Raw genomic sequence first — 17,546 nt, forward strand, 5'->3', positions numbered from 1 at the left:
CACACACAAACAAGGACACAGAACGAGGACACGCCTTTATCATGTCAAATGGGCATTTGGGCTCATGAACCAGTTGATATGGTTCTTCAACAAGCCAGCGGGCACTGAGACGGCAGTGCTCGTAAGGCAGTGGTTCTCAACCCTTGTCCTCAGGCCAGCATGCTTTAGATCAGTGGTTCTTAACCCTGTCCTCAGGGAACCCCTGTCCTGCATGTTTTTAGAGGTTTCTTGGCTCCAACACACCTGATTCAAATGCATGTTCGTTACCAGGCTTCTAGAGAGCTACATAACGACCCACTTATTTGAATCGGGTGTGTTGGAGCAGGGAAACATCTCAAACATGCAGGGCAGGTGGGACCAGGATCGCGAATGACTGGTCTGAAGGTCTCAGAAGTAACAAAGGTCCTTGGCCCATGACATTCATGGTAATCTTGCTGAACAGGATTCTACCGACTGGTAGAAACAACGGAACGGCGTAACCCTTGTGCTACCTTCGGGTCATTGTGACCCATCGTCGTGTTGCGATAACTATACCTACCCCTTGTGCTACCTTCGGGTCATTGTGACCCATCGTCGTGTTGCGATAACTATACCTACCCCTTGTGCTACCTTCGGGTCATTGTGACCCACTGTCGTGTAGCGATACTTTTACCTAATAAAAAAAAATAATTATAATTTTTGTATTAACCCTGCCACCGCCGTGTCGGTGCGACTCTTCCTAATACAAAAATGTAGATATGTAGGGGAGGGGTATATCACATAATATCAACAGTTAAAACTAGGAGGAACACTCGCGCTGCCCTCAGGTCATTGTGACCCACCGCAGTGTCTGCGTTAGGTTATTTTGTGTGTGTAAGGGGCTGGGGGTGTGGGGGATGGTGATGAAGAAAGTGTTTTGTCCGTCTCTTCATAAACGGAGTGACTAAGTTCAGTTGAGTTCTGGATTTTAATAAGTATTATCAATCTGCAGATTGGGAGAGAAAACCAGACCTCTGACAATAAATGACCACACAACACCAGGCTTAGGTCTCAATCATGTCTCTCCCCGCTCCGAAAGCCGGAGGACCATCTTTTATAGGGCACAAGAATGTAAACATAGATTGTGACAGTCAGGCAGTAATGACGTTTCAACAGTCTCAGAGAAAGAGATTCACTGCTCCCAACACATGACAACTCTCAGACTAGAGAGTTCATAGTTGGAGCTCTCCTTGTAGTCATGACAAGGAACGTTTAGCCAGTACTTTCTCCTGACCCCGAACATCTATTAACCCTGACACATAGACACAATATACTCTTATTAATAGCAAGCTTACATGAGAACGTACTAACTAGTATCCAATGACTAGTTCTATTGATTAGTGAATAATGTAAGCACACAGGAAATCCCAATTTCTTCCACAGTCCCCCCTTTTGACGTTTAACGTCAACACAACAAACATTTATCAACTGTTTATCTGGGGCCTGCTGTAGTGCCTGACATTTCACAAGTTTCATAACATTTCAAAACCTTAACAATCAAACAATACTTTATCTGTTACTACTCAGCACAGCATACATGATTATAGGATTTGAAGAAGTATTAGGTAGTACCCAATCAGGTGAAAAAGTACAAAGTCAATGAAGTGAATAGCTTTTTGCTTAGTTTATCAATAGTTCTAGAAACATAGGCATATTTCTCTGCTGGACATACCCACTGGTCATGCTCTCGTGAGCTCAACACATCAGGGTATAGGTCAAACACTGTTCATTAAATTCAGAGTATTTCAAACAGTATAAAAAGTAATAAAGTAACCATCTTTAATTATTGTTAACTGATCTGTGGTCAAGGACAGATCTATTCACATTGCATACAGCATTGTATATCAGTTGGAAAATAGAAGGAGGCAAATGGCCATCTTTATTACATTGGCAAAATAGTCACTTGGTACTTGAGATTACATATCAGACATTTCAGTCATTCCCAGGGCAATAAAGTTAGCATCAGTCTTGCTTGCTTTTGTCTGTGGCTTGATTTGGGCTACCATAATCTTACTGGCAGCCTTACGAAAACCTACTGCACAGCACTGTACACAGCAGGCAGTACACATCTTCCAAGCGCAAACCACAATCAGCACAACAACGATTAACATGCCCAATCCAGTGATTCCTATTTGAATGATAGTCGAAAAAGAAACCCCGAACAGAGGAGGTCAGTCAGCACAATTCCTAGCTTCAGGTTCCCCCAAAGCTGACATTATGTTTTAATGTAAGCAGCCATACTTGTGATATTAGCAGATTCATCGTGGATAAAAGTACAACAGTCATGACCTATCACAGCACAGCTACCTCCCTGAGCTGACAACAGATAATCCAGTGCCATACGGTTCTGGAGCACTACCTGCCTCATGGCCTTCATCTCAGACGCAACTGCAGTTAAGGCGTCGGCTGTCTCATTACCAATGGACTCCAACCCTACTGCTAAGCTCCTAATATCTCTAAAGGCAGTGATAACACCATACACAGGGAGAATGGCAACTGAAAACGTGAAAAGTGACTGAGTACTATTGAATCCACGTGATGTGATCCCAGATTCTTAGCATCTGCATTAATAATAATTCTCTTGTGGCGGGTGCCACCAATGTTTGGGAAAGGGGTGCAGGGGCAACCCATCTACAGGTCTGAGGGCTCCTACAATAAACCCAAGGTAACACGTTCCTGACCAGACGGCCGGCAGGAAATAATAAGCACTCTTAACACATACCCACATGGTGCCATTGTTAGCTGCACGACGAGACCAAAATGGTGATGACCTTATACTTACAGGTCCATCTGCAACAGGCAAATCATGCAACAGGCTGTTAGCATACATACCACAGTGTGGTTACATGTATTTTTACCAAATACCTTCCCATAATTATTTAAACATTTAATCAACCATATACTACATCTTCTGTAGTATGCTAAAAGTGTAGGAATAGCATAGTCAGCAACATCAGGAATTTATGTCACACGCCCAAATGGTATACAGGACAAGTAACATTGAACTCAGATACAATTGAACTTACAAATCATCCAGTAGAGTGTGAGCATACATAGAAACCGTATCCTTGCATGTATTTTTTTCACTCTCACTGTACCACTATGCCATACACAAAACAATGCAGGTGGGGCATATTCAAGAGATGACTGACTTGTTCGACAGAACAGTCACATTTGTTACATCCAACCCTACACAAGGCCACTTCTTGACCTTACACATATCAGCCATTGACAGAGGGACAGATATCCCTGGATAACCTCCAGAATGCTTGGGACTCTAACCACAAACCCTGCAAGGTCTGTCCCCTCTAATGCTGCGTCCAGTCATTTTTTCCCGTCCACGGAAAGGTGTTGTTGCACAGATTGTTCTTCATGTGTGCTTTATGATGAATCTCAATGTTCACATCAGTATAATTGGGAGCGTGCAATAGTGACTCTCGGTGTGGCTCATGTATGCGATGTCTGTGGACTCGTGCGTCCAGTATCAGTATATGTCTGTCAGGTGTGTGCGTCAGTATGTCTGGATCTCATCTCTCATCGTAGCTCCGGCAGCGGCCTCGGTTTCCTTGAAACAACCGAGGGCCTCCGCCACAGTATCCTCTCGTTCCCACCCCATTCTGGGTGCTGTCATCTGCTTCATGTAGAGGCCGGAGGAAGACTGAAAGTGTCTTCCCCTCTCCAGGCTCCTCTCTCTGGTTTCCCGTCTGGGTGCTGTCATCTGCTTCATGAATCACACATGGGGGAGAGAGGCATGGTAGCAACAGAAGCCCCTCTCTGGCTTTCTCCTCATGTGACTCACCTTTCGACGTCTTCAACACCTCCGGGTGGGTGCTCTTTGGGACCTCCTTCTCAGCGCCCCTGGATTGGAGTGCTGGATGGCGGGATCCTGGTTTTGGCTCAAATCGGTCAGCTGGACTGGAGCCTGCTCCCGGATCAGCCGCTGCAAACGGGTCTCCACCCCCCTTGGTGTACTCCTGGAGGAGTAACCCAGTGGGGATGAGACAAATGACAAGTTGGAGCAGGCACCATTTGGAGGTGCACCTGCTCCTCCACCGGCCCCTGGCTCTCCGTTGGGACCCTCCACCGTGTTGTTCGGTGGAGGGGCCATTTTGCACTCCGTTGCATGAATCCATGTCGGACGACCTTCCACTTTTACAGCTGTGTGAGTCACCAAGAGAAAACCAGGTATGGACCGGTCCATCTTGGTGAGAGGGCAGTCCTCCGTTTGTGCACTTTCACATAGTCTCCCGGTTGATAGGGATGACATGGCTCCCCAGCGGGCAGCTTTCACCTGTGAATGCACAACCCTGGTTGCTCTAGTTAGGGCAAAACAAAAGTTTAACATTGTATCATCCATCTGGTGGATATCCATCTGTTTCAATGATAGTGGGGGAGAGACAGGCAATTTCATTGGTCTCCCTAAAACTATCTTGTGTGGGGAAAGTCCATTCCTCCTCTGGGCTCATGGCCATATGAGCTAGTGGGAGGGCATCAGGCCATTTTAGGCCAGTCTCTTCACATATCTTGGCTAGTTTGTTTTTCAAAGTTCCATTTTGCCTCTCCACTGCCCCTGCAGACTGTGGGTGGTAGGGACAGTGAAAATGCTGGTTGATCTGGAGCGCTTTACAAAGTTCCTGAACAATTTGACCCGTGAAATGTGAACCTCTATCACTGGACAGTCTTGTGAGGATCCCATATCTACAGATCACATCTCTAATAATAAGAATCTTGGCTATCGTGGTAGCATCAACTTTCCGACATGGATAGGCTTCTACCCATTTCGAGATCATGTCAACAATTACAAGTACATACTCAAAATTACAACACTTGTTGTTGTACAACATTTTGTAAATTAATAAAAGGACCACTTGGTGGTGGGTGGGATCTTCTCTTTGGTCCCTTTTCGGGATTATGCTGCTGGTAAATATGACACTGAGCACAATGTTGCTAAGCCTTTGTGGAAAAAAAACAGGTGCAAACCAATCTGTATTTACTATTGAGACCATACCCCCCTTGCTCGTATGGGCACATCCGTGCGCCATGCGAGCCAACCAAGGGAACAATGCACATGGAATCTTTCGCACAGCCAACAGATAACCAATCATCCCTCTCAGTGTTATCAGCAGCGGCTCAAAGGTCCGCCACAACATGAAGAGAGGGAGTGCGTGTTTCCGGTTGCTGAGACACAAACAAATAGAGACCTGGGACACATCAGAGGAGTTGGCCGCAGCCTTTGCTGCTAAATCAGCTCTAGCATTTCCTCTTGAAACATCATCTGTATTGTTAGTATGAGCCTCACACTTAGTAACAATAGCTAGCTTTCTCTGTAGTAGTATTGCAGACAACAAATTATCAATCATCTTTCCATTCTTGATTGCTCCACCTGAGGAGTTAATGAAACCTCTTTCTCGCCATATGGCACCAAAATCGTAAGTAACTCCAAATCCATACCTTGAATCAGTGTGAATATTTACGACCTTGCCTTCTGACAAACAACATGCCCTTGTCAAAGCAAAACTCTGCCTGCTGTGCAGTGCATTGTGGAGACAGTTTACCAGATTTGAATGTCTCACTGTCCGTGCAGACCGCATATCCGGAGTTTAGAGAGCCATCCCATTCTCGGGACAAAGATCCATCTACGTACAACACAAGTTCAGCATTATCCATAGGTTTGTCAAACATATCAGGTCTGGGTGTTAGCACTTTATCGACAACCATCTCACAGTCATGTGGTTCACCATCATCAGGGTTGGGCAACAATGAATCTGGATTCAATGGGGAGCATCTATGGATTGTAATGTTACTTTTAGTCAACAATTACAGTTCATACTTTGTAGCTCTAGTGGCTGACAGGTGTTGAGTTTTGGTGCGTAACAGAAAAGCACTTACTGCATGAGGAACCATCACTGCCAAGGGCGACCCCAGCACTATATCTGAAGTTGCTTACACACATGTTGCCGCAGCACAGACTGCTCGTAAGCACGGGGGGAAACCTGCTGCCACAGTATCTAAAGAAGAACTCACATAGGCAATAGGCCTCTTAAGATTACCATACTGCTGGGTCAGTACACCCTGGTGTAGTCTGGCAGACCGAGAGCTGGCGCCTGGGCCCAGGCCTGCTTGAGAGATACAAATGATTTATCAGCTTCAGTTTTCCACAACAAATGAGTATCAGTCTCCTTCCTTAAGTCAAGGATAGGTCTAGCCAACACAGCATAATCAAGGATCTACTAACGACAATACCCGGCTGAACCTAGAAAAAGACTTGAGTTGTTTTGGTGTTCTAGGCTTCGGTATCCATCGGATGGCCTCCACTCTATCAGGCGTCAATAGATGCTCTGTACCTTTGAGTGTATGGCCCAGATACTTGACCTCCTAAGACCATAACTGCAGTTTTGCCTTTGAGGCCCTGTGGCCCTTCTCAGCCAGTGCCTGTAGCCCAGCAATAGTGTCCTGTTGGCAGGAGGCAAGATTCTTAGAACATATCAAAAAGGTCATTAATATACTGCACCAGAGTAGAGCCGGCTGCTAATGTGACATCCTGGAGGTCCTCTCGTAATGCTTGACTAAACAACGTAGGTGATTCGGTGTACCCCTGTGGTAGAACTGAAATGTATAGTGGACCTGGCGAAACGTGAATGCAAACAGATACTGGCTCTCTTCTGCAATGGTAACAGAAAAGAAAGCAAACAATAGTCATTCACAGAGCTAGAAAGTAACAGGGTTACTTGCTAAGTATCGTAACAGGGTTAGGCACAACAGGATGTATAACACAGGCATTACCTGCTTATAAACCCATAATAAACTTCCAAGTATTTTATTAGCATTAAAGGATCAAATTGACCTAAAGTCTACCTACGACTCCTTGTTTCAACAAAGCATTAATAACTGGGACAATACCTTTCCCTACTTCTCTATTACTAGCATACTGAGGTACGGTTCTCAAGAGTCGTACTACAAACAATGATAACAACTGGGGTAGCATTCTTAATGCGCCCAATATGATAAGCGTGTGTGGACCACAGTAGCTCAGGCCCAGCTTCTAGCAAGGCCACATCTGCGGTCGCTAAAATCTCTGCATTCCACTGCTGGGGGATGTGTATGGGATTGCTAGGCCAAGTGTTCTTTATCCTAAGGAATAGATAAGAAAAAGTCAGTAGTGCATTTCATTTCGGTTCAGTTTGCACAACAAATTCCTTTCCAACAGATTTACTTGTTACTTACTTTTACATAGTTGAAAGAAATACATGTTCATCTTTCAAAGATCCATCTATCCACCCATAAGAGCTAACTGACAGTTGTGTCCACAGGAACCCCAGAAACTACCACTATCATCTCATTGATTTGGGTACTGTGTACTGTTGAACTGGCTAACCTAGTAGCTCTGTGTCTTACTTGAAAAAAGAGGAGCTCTCTGCCTCCCCTATTCTTGATTATTATTATTTTTGATGGTGGCTGTTTACTGTCTGAGTGTCCTTGAGCAGGCCACAGCAAGCTCTTCGTTCTGAAGAAAACGGGAGGGGTTGAGTGCAGTAGTATGGAGTATATGACTGAAGGGTACTGACTATTTCTGTATACTGTGACAATAGCCTGCCCTGTGGCGTATCTGTTTACAGAGTATGCACATATCCCTGTCTATCTCTTACTCCCCTTGCTGCCTGCCCCTGGCTCTCATTTTTCCTTTAAACATATTATTTTCTTTCTGTAAGACATTCATTTGCAATGTCATTAATTTCTCAACTTTCTTTTCTGCATTCTCCTGCATCAATGTACAATTATGTTTGACATAATCCATAATCATATCAACAGTTTTGTTCTCCCAATGTAGAACCTGTTTCTTAACTTCTACCTGGAGTTCAGAAAGCAATCCACATATGAACACATGACAAAGTGGCATGGGGATGCAGCTGCTGTAAAACCAGAATGTTTTTCAAAAATCCTAGTAAGTCTTTCCAGATAATCTGTAGGATCCTCATCTTTTCTGTTTGCGATCATACACTTTGCTCCAGTCAAGCAACACCCCTCCAGTATTACTGCCATTAAACACCATCAGAAACCTATGCTTTAAGTTTTCTCAACATACCGGTCTGGAGTTCACCCTCTAAGACTTGATTCAAATCAATAAAAGTAGGTATGTTGGCATTGATAGCTATATTTGCAAATCTCTTAGAAATGTTGCTGAGTCCTCTCATGTCAGGAAATCCCTTTCCTAGCTCCCTCAGCTCAGTCACTGACCATGGGCGATAAAGGTACATAGGCTGTCATACATCAGGACCTGGATATGCACACATAGGGTTCATTGATACCTGGGGGTTCAACTGACAGGCCTTCCTGGTTAACCTCACCCATCATGTTTTGCTGTGATATAAACCTTCTCTTGTAGGTTCTGTTCTGGCTGCACCTGACCCGCTGCTTCCCCTAATAATGCATTTTCCCTGTCTCTGGCTCTCCTCTGCATAGCCACAGCTATAGCAACAACATCATCTTCATTGTAGGTAAATAGGCTACAAATCTTTGGTAGACTCTCTTGTTTCCCTTGAGAATTAGCGCTACCTTCAGCCTGTTTCACAACTACTGACTTCTCACAATTAGTTTTGGCACTGTTAGTCTGTTCAAGCAACTTCATGTTAACATGTTCGAGCAATGTCTTGAGTTCCCTCACTTTATGACTTTGTTCAGTCTGATCATCTTTTCTCTGTCTCAAGACGCTCCGGGTCATTTCTTGCTTCTCTATCAGAATCCGTTTTAGCTTGATCTGATTGTATTTTCTCAAGATAGACAATGCCACGTCGTCTCGTAGCTTCAGTTAACCATATCATAAACATTGGTCAGCTGACAAATTGTTTACACGTCCGACTTGTTTCCTTGTCTTTCAAAACCGCTTTTAAACTCTCCTATATATATTTTTTATCAAACGTTCACTCCAGCGGAAAACAATGTCTCGGGTCATGATTAATCCAAGCATGCCATCTCTCAATGCTTGACACTGCTTGAATTCCATGTAAATCAAATCATATATCGGGCTGGACTAACAACGTCTCTATCGCTCCTGTACTGAAAGCTAGATTACCCATACTGAATTACAAAGTATCTGTAACAAATCTCATAACGGTAGGCTCTTATGATTTACTGCAGCAAGAATCACACAGCACTTTAGAATATAGTCACAAAATCACATGGCACTATAAAACAGTCGCACAATCTCATAGCACTGTAAAACGGTCACAATATTGAAGAATAAAAGAACTACAATATCATGTGGTAGTGAACTACAAATATGGCCTTTTTCAAGCCAAACTATCCTCGCCCTCCGGCGCTCGATCATGGGACGCGCCTACAAAGACCCAACTCTTTGGGAACGCGCATACAATAATTTCCTCAACTCCATAAGTAACAAAATAACCACAATTCGTGCTTAAAAGGGACGAGTTAATTCATAAACTGCCAGTCTATATCTTTCCCTTAGTATTTGATTGTGTCCCTCGCTGATAATTAAATGCCAAGCTTGTCAGTTAAAAGCCTATTGCCCCTTTACATTGTCAAAGTATCCCTAACTTGTTTAAAACCACTTTACCCTTAAAAGTTGGTCTCTCGCATAAAGCCTGTGACCCTGATACATTATGACCGCCCACCTACTGTGCTTGGTCTTAAGAAAAGCCCAAAACAAAACTTAATACAGTTACAATTCAAACCAAAATAAAAGTCCCACTAAGATCTCTGTTCAAAAGAGAAAAGCCCAACACAAAACTTAATACAGTTACAATTCAACTTAATACAATTCAAACCAACATAAGATGTCTGTTCAACTAAAGTTTTCAGCTGTAAACGTGCATTTTAAAAGAAAGACATACCTTTCCTTGTTTGGTTCACCCCTGGTCTGCATCTGTAAAACCATACTCTCTGTTATCAGATCCTTTTCCCCAGATCAAGAGTATGGGACGTATTCTCTTAACAGATCCTTTGCCTCAGATCAAGAACACAGATTGTTTTACATACTTTTTCAATACTTCACACGACCAGAGTTCTTGTACGCTATCAGAGTTTGCCAACTCTGACCAAGACATATTATCTTGACATTGACAACAGACATCTGAACAACATTTGTAGACTTAGTACTGCTCATCTGCAAACCATGAAAATGTCCCGTCTTCTTGTCGTTTCTATGAGCCAGACAAGGATGGTCACAACTTGACTTATTTTGTTGAGCCATCTTATTACGTACCACATACATACTTTCTTGTATCAACATACTAATTAAATCATTATGTGGGCCTACTATACATGTTATAGCACAATACATTCACCCTGTGTACATGTAAACGGTACTGTGTACATTTCCCACACTGTCAGTAAGATGCTTAAACCACTGATCAAAGTTTTTGTAAGACTTATGTTAGACAAATGTAAGTCTTATTGTCAGTGTGGGAAATCACAGTGGTTTTTACATATACACAGAGGAAACACAGTTACATTTACAGATGAGCAGTTATGAGCCCATGGATGCCAGTCCGGTGTTTGAGGATGTGGATGGTCAGTTTGCCTCAACTTCTAAGGAGAATGGTCAACAGTGAATGTATATATATATTACTAGGTATAAAGATATCTCTTCTGTATGGAAACTGGACAGTTGACAGTTAACAGCTGTTGACTCCTTAGAACCTTGGAATCTATCGCTTTATCATTTATCAATCTGGAAAATGATTAAGATTCCTGTGTCCTGCTGTCCATGTGACATTTATTATCTTAACTCTAGAACCACCAGCCCCATCCCTGGAGCTTCTGACTGGATGGCTGGATGTGTTCGCCTCTGAGAGAGTGGAGCTGAGATGTGTGGTTCAGGACAGCTCTGACTGGACATATACAGGGACCAGAGGAGGACAGAAGGTTGCTCTCTCTCTCTCTCTCTCTCTCTCTCTCTCTCTCTCTCTCTCTCTCTCTCTCTCTCTGTCTCTCTCTCTCTCTGTCTCTGTCTCTGTCTGTCTCTCTCATGCCAAGAATGCGTCTTTCCCTCGACTTCGACCAATGGCAGGTAAGCGCAATTACAATTGTTTCTTGTTCTGTTTGCAACTGTTTTCATTTGTCGCTCTCTCGCTCTCCTGATCCAATCGATCCTAAATATATATATGGGCCAGCGGGAACAAAACATGCCTGAACAAATTCTTTCTCTCACTCTAAACGTTTGCCGCACATTCTCTCCCTCTAAGAACATTCACTATAAGACGCTAGCAGCAGCTAGCTCAGAGATAAATGTGCTTTTGGATAAAACGTTCTGAAACAATGGCTAGCGGAAGCTTTTATATTTGACGCATCACCACCACACACGCACACACACACACACCTCTCTCTCTCTTTTCCTTTTCTGCATTTTCAGCTATTCTATTCTTATTTTCCGGAACGGAGCGAGAGTTCATGAAGGTCCGGTTCAACAGCATCCTGGTTCAAGAGACGTGATTCAGTCAAGGGAGGTTTGACCATTCGGCAACCCAGCCGATGGCGGGCACTTACCGGCTGAGTCAGTCTCTATACGAACCTAGGATGCTACCGGACTGGTACCTTTGTGAAGAGCTTTGCACATAAAGGGCCGGGCTGCCTATGCGAGGCGGGGGGTGTATGGCCTCTTCTGGTTGTGGTTCAATGATTTAGGTGGGAGGCGACGGGATAACCTGAGCTAAACCCACCGGGTCATTATGCACCTCCAACGGTGCAGCTACTCCAGCCAGGCTTGAGCCCCCCGAAACAACCTGCGTATGAGGTGACCTGGTGTGAGAAGGCGCCGACTCGGTGTTCCGCACCGATGAGCCAGACCTAAACCTTAATGTGCAATCTCCCAGGAAATGCTCTGGTAACAGAGTCTCCTTGCCGCGGGTTTAACGGCATTGGGCCAGCGGAAGCAAAACATGCCTGAACAAATTCTTTCTCTCACTCTAAACGTTTGCCGCACATTCTCTCCGTCCAAGAACATTCACTATAAGACGCTAGCAGGTTCCCAGCCCAGTACGCCATCTCATGAAAATGCTCTCTCTAAGTCTCTGTGACACGGAAACTCAAATGTGACAATTCGGAGGAAACTACAGGAATGATAAGTAATGTGAATATTGTTTAGATTTACACTTTTATAACATGCCAAACATTTATTTTCAGCAGGACCATACACACAAACCCTTCCTACGACTCAGCCTCTCCTAGGGCCTGTTAAAAATGTAGGCCAGGTGTTTGTTCTTGACCAACCTAAAAGAGGCCAATGCCAGTGTGCTGAAAAACCCCCAGGACTGAACTTGTGGACGTCATGGATGGCAACAGAGCTGTTGAGGCTTTTGGGGCCGGGACCAGGTTCCTTGCCCAGTACGCCATCTCATGAAAATACTCTCTCTAAGTCTCTGTGACACGGAAACTCAAATGTGACAATTCGGAGGAAACTACAGGAATGATAAGTAATGTGAATATTGTTTAGATTTACACTTTTATAACATGCCAAACATTTATTTTCAGCAGGACCATACACACAAACCCTTCCTACGACTCAGCCTCTCTAGGGCCTGTTAAAAATGTAGGCCAGGTGTTTGTTCTTGACCAACCTAAAAGAGGCCAATGCCAGTGTGCTGAAAAACCCCCAGGACTGAACTTGTGGACGTCATGGATGGCAACAGAGCTGTTGAGGCTTTTGGGGCCGGGACCAGGTTCCTTGCCCAGTACGCCATCTCATGAAAATACTCTCTCTAAGTCTCTGTGACACGGAAACTCAAATGTGACAATTCGGAGGAAACTACAGGAATGATAAGTAATGTGAATATTGTTTAGATTTACACTTTTATAACATGCCAAACATTTATTTTCAGCAGGACCATACACACAAACCAAAACCCTTCCTACGACTCAGCCTCTCCTAGGGCCTGTTAACCTTTTCATGTTCCTGTTAAATTTGCCTGAAAACGCCTAAACAGCATACCCAAAGTAAATTGGAAGCTGTTCTTGAACCATTTGGAGTACATGCATGTAAATGATCTCTTTTGAAAGCTGACACTCTGAAGTTATGTCCCCTGTTGTCAGGACCCCTGTCAGTCCTTCTAGTGTTGAGTAATAGAAGCTTGAACACAAGGAAAGTGAAAATTTCTATTTCCGCCTAGATTTTGTTTTGAAAACAGAGGCCTGAATAGGCCTAGAGGTGGTAGGTATTATCTGGAAGACTAAATTGGACCACAGGTTGAAGCCTTACCCAATTAAAATCAAAAGTCAAACATAATACCACAATATATTCATATTTGACACATGTTTTTATAAGAGTACATCCAGGAATTTTCTAAAAGGGTCTTTTGGAGACTCCAAAATGACCCTTTGTAACCAAGGTCAAGGTCAAATAAAAAGGTATTATTTTTCATAATTGTTATCTCTAATGAAAGGTGGTACTTAGAACTATCATATATAATAGCTAAATCCCTAATTAGTAATACTGAAACACAAAAACTGAAGCATGAACACATTGGAGTGCTTTATCTGATTCCAAGGATTGGCGCACAAAGAACACTGATTCTGTCAACCATATTGCGCAATCGACTGTTATTTTGAAGGCTCCACAGACGCATACAAATGAGGTATTGGCATTTTCAGCTAGCTGTCAGCTACAAGGCTAACGAGCTAATTTCAGAGCCAGTCGAAGCCAGTTCGAGAAATTTCTTTAGAACGAGTGTGGGGGGGGGGGGCGGGGGGGGGGCAGGACGCACAGACCTAGTTGGCTTTAGAGGGCTGTCAACGGGGCATGGAAGCTCCTATTGGGTCGAACAAGGTGTCAATCAAAAGGGGAGGGTTCAACGGACATTTTGAGACCTTCATTTTGTAAATACTCTGTTGATAAATCTGAGAAAATAACACTTTTATGTGAACAAGTTGTTTCTTCCGTCGGCTAACTTGCATAATGAAACAAAGGATAATGGCTATTCATGAACGTAAAACATTGTATTTGGACGAATTACTTTACATGGTTAGATACTTTGAACCCTTGGGACTTACGCAGATCAAGTTTTGATGGCATAATTTGCACACCTGGACCTATTTGAACAACTTAGGGTGAGTACAACTTTTTTCTTTGGCATTGTTGAAGGAATGTTCACCGGAAAAAGACGTTGACTTTGCTTGCTATTGCGACTTGATCTTGAATTGGTTTATTTCAATGGAAGCACAAGAATCGTAGCTTTCCAACGATGTATAACATGTGTAGCGTCTAAAAAATATATTTTTTAGAATTTAGTGCGTCGTAACTGAGGAAGGGGGAGGCAGCATTTTTGTCTCGCGAGCGAAACAGGAGCGTAAACAGGTTAAAAATGTAGGCCAGGTGTTTGTTCTTGACCAACCTAAAAGAGGCCAATGCCAGTGTACTGAAAAACCCCCAGGACTAAACTTGTGGACGTCATGGATGGCAACAGAGCTGTTGAGGCTTTTGGGGCCGGGACCAGGTTCCTTGCCCAGTACGCCATCTCATGAAAATGCTCTCTCAAACTGGTGAAAACACAAAACATGGAGAAAAGCAGGTGACGACAGGCACAATTGTGAAAAGGAATATAGTCAGGAGCTGAGGAAGGAATCAAAGAGTTGCTGGAAAGGCAGTGGTGGAGGGGGGCACTAAATAGGAGCAGTAAGGGACAGAAGAATTTCAATTGACAAAGGTGGACATGTCATGACGATAACTTGCCGACGAGGATGAGAGTCGAACTCACACGTGCAGAGCACAATGGATTAGCAGTCCATCGCCTTAACCACTTGGCCACCTCGTCATTTACAGCACTGGGCCCACGGTGGTGAAAGAACCTTCCATTTCACAAAACATGGAGACAAGCAGGTGACGACAGGCACAATTGTAAAAAGGAATATAGTCATGAGCAGAGGAAGGAATCAAAGAGTTTCTGGAAAGGCAGTGGTGGAGGGGGGCACTAAATAGGAGCAGTAAGGGTTGAGGGACAGAAGAATTTCAATTGACAAAGGTGGACATGTCATGACGATAACTTGCCTAAGAGGATGAGATTCGAACTCACGCGTGCAGAGCACAATGGATTAGCAGTCCATCGCCTTAACCACTCGGCCACCTCGTCATTTACAGCACTGGGCCCACGGTGGTGAAAGAACCTTCCATTTCACAAAACATGGAGAAAAGCAGGTGACGACAGGCACAATTGTGAAAAGGAATATAGTCAGGAGCTGAGGAAGGAATCAAAGAGTTGCTGGAAAGGCAGTGGTGGAGGGGGGCACTAAATAGGAGCATTAAGGGACAGAAGAATTTCAATTGACAAAGGTGGACATGTCATGACTATAACTTGCCGACGAGGATGAGAGTCGAAGTCACGCGTGCAGAGCACAATGGATTAGCAGTCCATCGCCTTAACCACTCGGCCACCTCGTCATTTACAGCACTGGGCCCACGGTGGTGAAAGAACCTTCCATTTCACAAAACATGGAGAAAAGCAGGTGACGACAGGCACAATTGTGAAAAGGAATATAGTCAGGAGCTGAGGAAGGAATCAAAGAGTTGCTGGAAAGGCAGTGGTGGAGGGGGGCACTAAATAGGAGCAGTAAGGGACAGAAGAATTTCAATTGACAAAGGTGGACATGTCATGACGATAACTTGCCGACGAGGATGAGAGTCGAACTCACACGTGCAGAGCACAATGGATTAGCAGTCCATCGCCTTAACCACTTGGCCACCTCGTCATTTACAGCACTGGGCCCACGGTGGTGAAAGAACCTTCCATTTCACAAAACATGGAGACAAGCAGGTGACGACAGGCACAATTGTGAAAAGGAATATAGTCATGAGCAGAGGAAGGAATCAAAGAGTTTCTGGAAAGGCAGTGGTGGAGGGGGGCACTAAATAGGAGCAGTAAGGGTTGAGGGACAGAAGAATTTTAATTGACAAAGGTGGACATGTCATGACGATAACTTGCCAACGAAGTTGAGATTCGAACTCACGCGTGCAGAGCACAATGGATTAGCAGTCCATTGCCTTTACCACTCGGCCACCTCGTCATTTACAGCACTGGTCCCACGGTGGTGAAAGAACCTTCCATTTCACAAAACATGGAGAAAAGCAGGTGACGACAGGCACAATTGTGAAAAGGAATATAGTCAGGAGCTGAGGAAGGAATCAAAGAGTTGCTGGAAAGGCAGTGGTGGAGGGGGGCACTAAATAGGAGCAGTAAGGGACAGAAGAATTTCAATTGACAAAGGTGGACATGTCATAAAGATAACTTGCCTAAGAGGATGAGATTCGAACTCACGCGTGCAGAGCACAATGGATTAGCAGTCCATCGCCTTAACCACTCGGCCACCTCGTCATTTACAGCACTGGGCCCACGGTGGTGAAAGAACCTTCCATTTCACAAAACATGGAGAAAAGCAGGTGACGACAGGCACAATTGTGAAAAGGAATATAGTCAGGAGCTGAGGAAGGAATCAAAGAGTTGCTGGAAAGGCAGTGGTGGAGGGGGGCACTAAATAGGAGCATTAAGGGACAGAAGAATTTCAATTGACAAAGGTGGACATGTCATGACTATAACTTGCCGACGAGGATGAGAGTCGAAGTCACGCGTGCAGAGCACAATGGATTAGCAGTCCATCGCCTTAACCACTCGGCCACCTCGTCATTTACAGCACTGGGCCCACGGTGGTGAAAGAACCTTCCATTTCACAAAACATGGAGAAAAGCAGGTGACGACAGGCACAATTGTGAAAAGGAATATAGTCAGGAGCTGAGGAAGGAATCAAAGAGTTGCTGGAAAGGCAGTGGTGGAGGGGGGCACTAAATAGGAGCAGTAAGGGACAGAAGAATTTCAATTGACAAAGGTGGACATGTCATGACGATAACTTGCCGACGAGGATGAGAGTCGAACTCACACGTGCAGAGCACAATGGAATAGCAGTCCATCGCCTTAACCACTTGGCCACCTCGTCATTTACAGCACTGGGCCCACGGTGGTGAAAGAACCTTCCATTTCACAAAACATGGAGACAAGCAGGTGACGACAGGCACAATTGTGAAAAGGAATATAGTCATGAGCAGAGGAAGGAATCAAAGAGTTTCTGGAAAGGCAGTGGTGGAGGGGGGCACTAAATAGGAGCAGTAAGGGTTGAGGGACAGAAGAATTTTAATTGACAAAGGTGGACATGTCATGACGATAACTTGCCAACGAAGTTGAGATTCGAACTCACGCGTGCAGAGCACAATGGATTAGCAGTCCATTGCCTTTACCACTCGGCCACCTCGTCATTTACAGCACTGGTCCCACGGTGGTGAAAGAACCTTCCATTTCACAAAACATGGAGAAAAGCAGGTGACGACAGGCACAATTGTGAAAAGGAATATAGTCAGGAGCTGAGGAAGGAATCAAAGAGTTGCTGGAAAGGCAGTGGTGGAGGGGGGCACTAAATAGGAGCAGTAAGGGACAGAAGAATTTCAATTGACAAAGGTGGACATGTCATAAAGACAACTTGCCTAAGAGGATGAGATTCGAACTCACGCGTGCAGAGCACAATGGATTAGCAGT

Source organism: Osmerus eperlanus, chromosome 11 (assembly GCF_963692335.1).
Source record: "Osmerus eperlanus chromosome 11, fOsmEpe2.1, whole genome shotgun sequence".
In the NCBI taxonomy this organism is placed as follows: Eukaryota; Metazoa; Chordata; class Actinopteri; order Osmeriformes; family Osmeridae; genus Osmerus; species Osmerus eperlanus.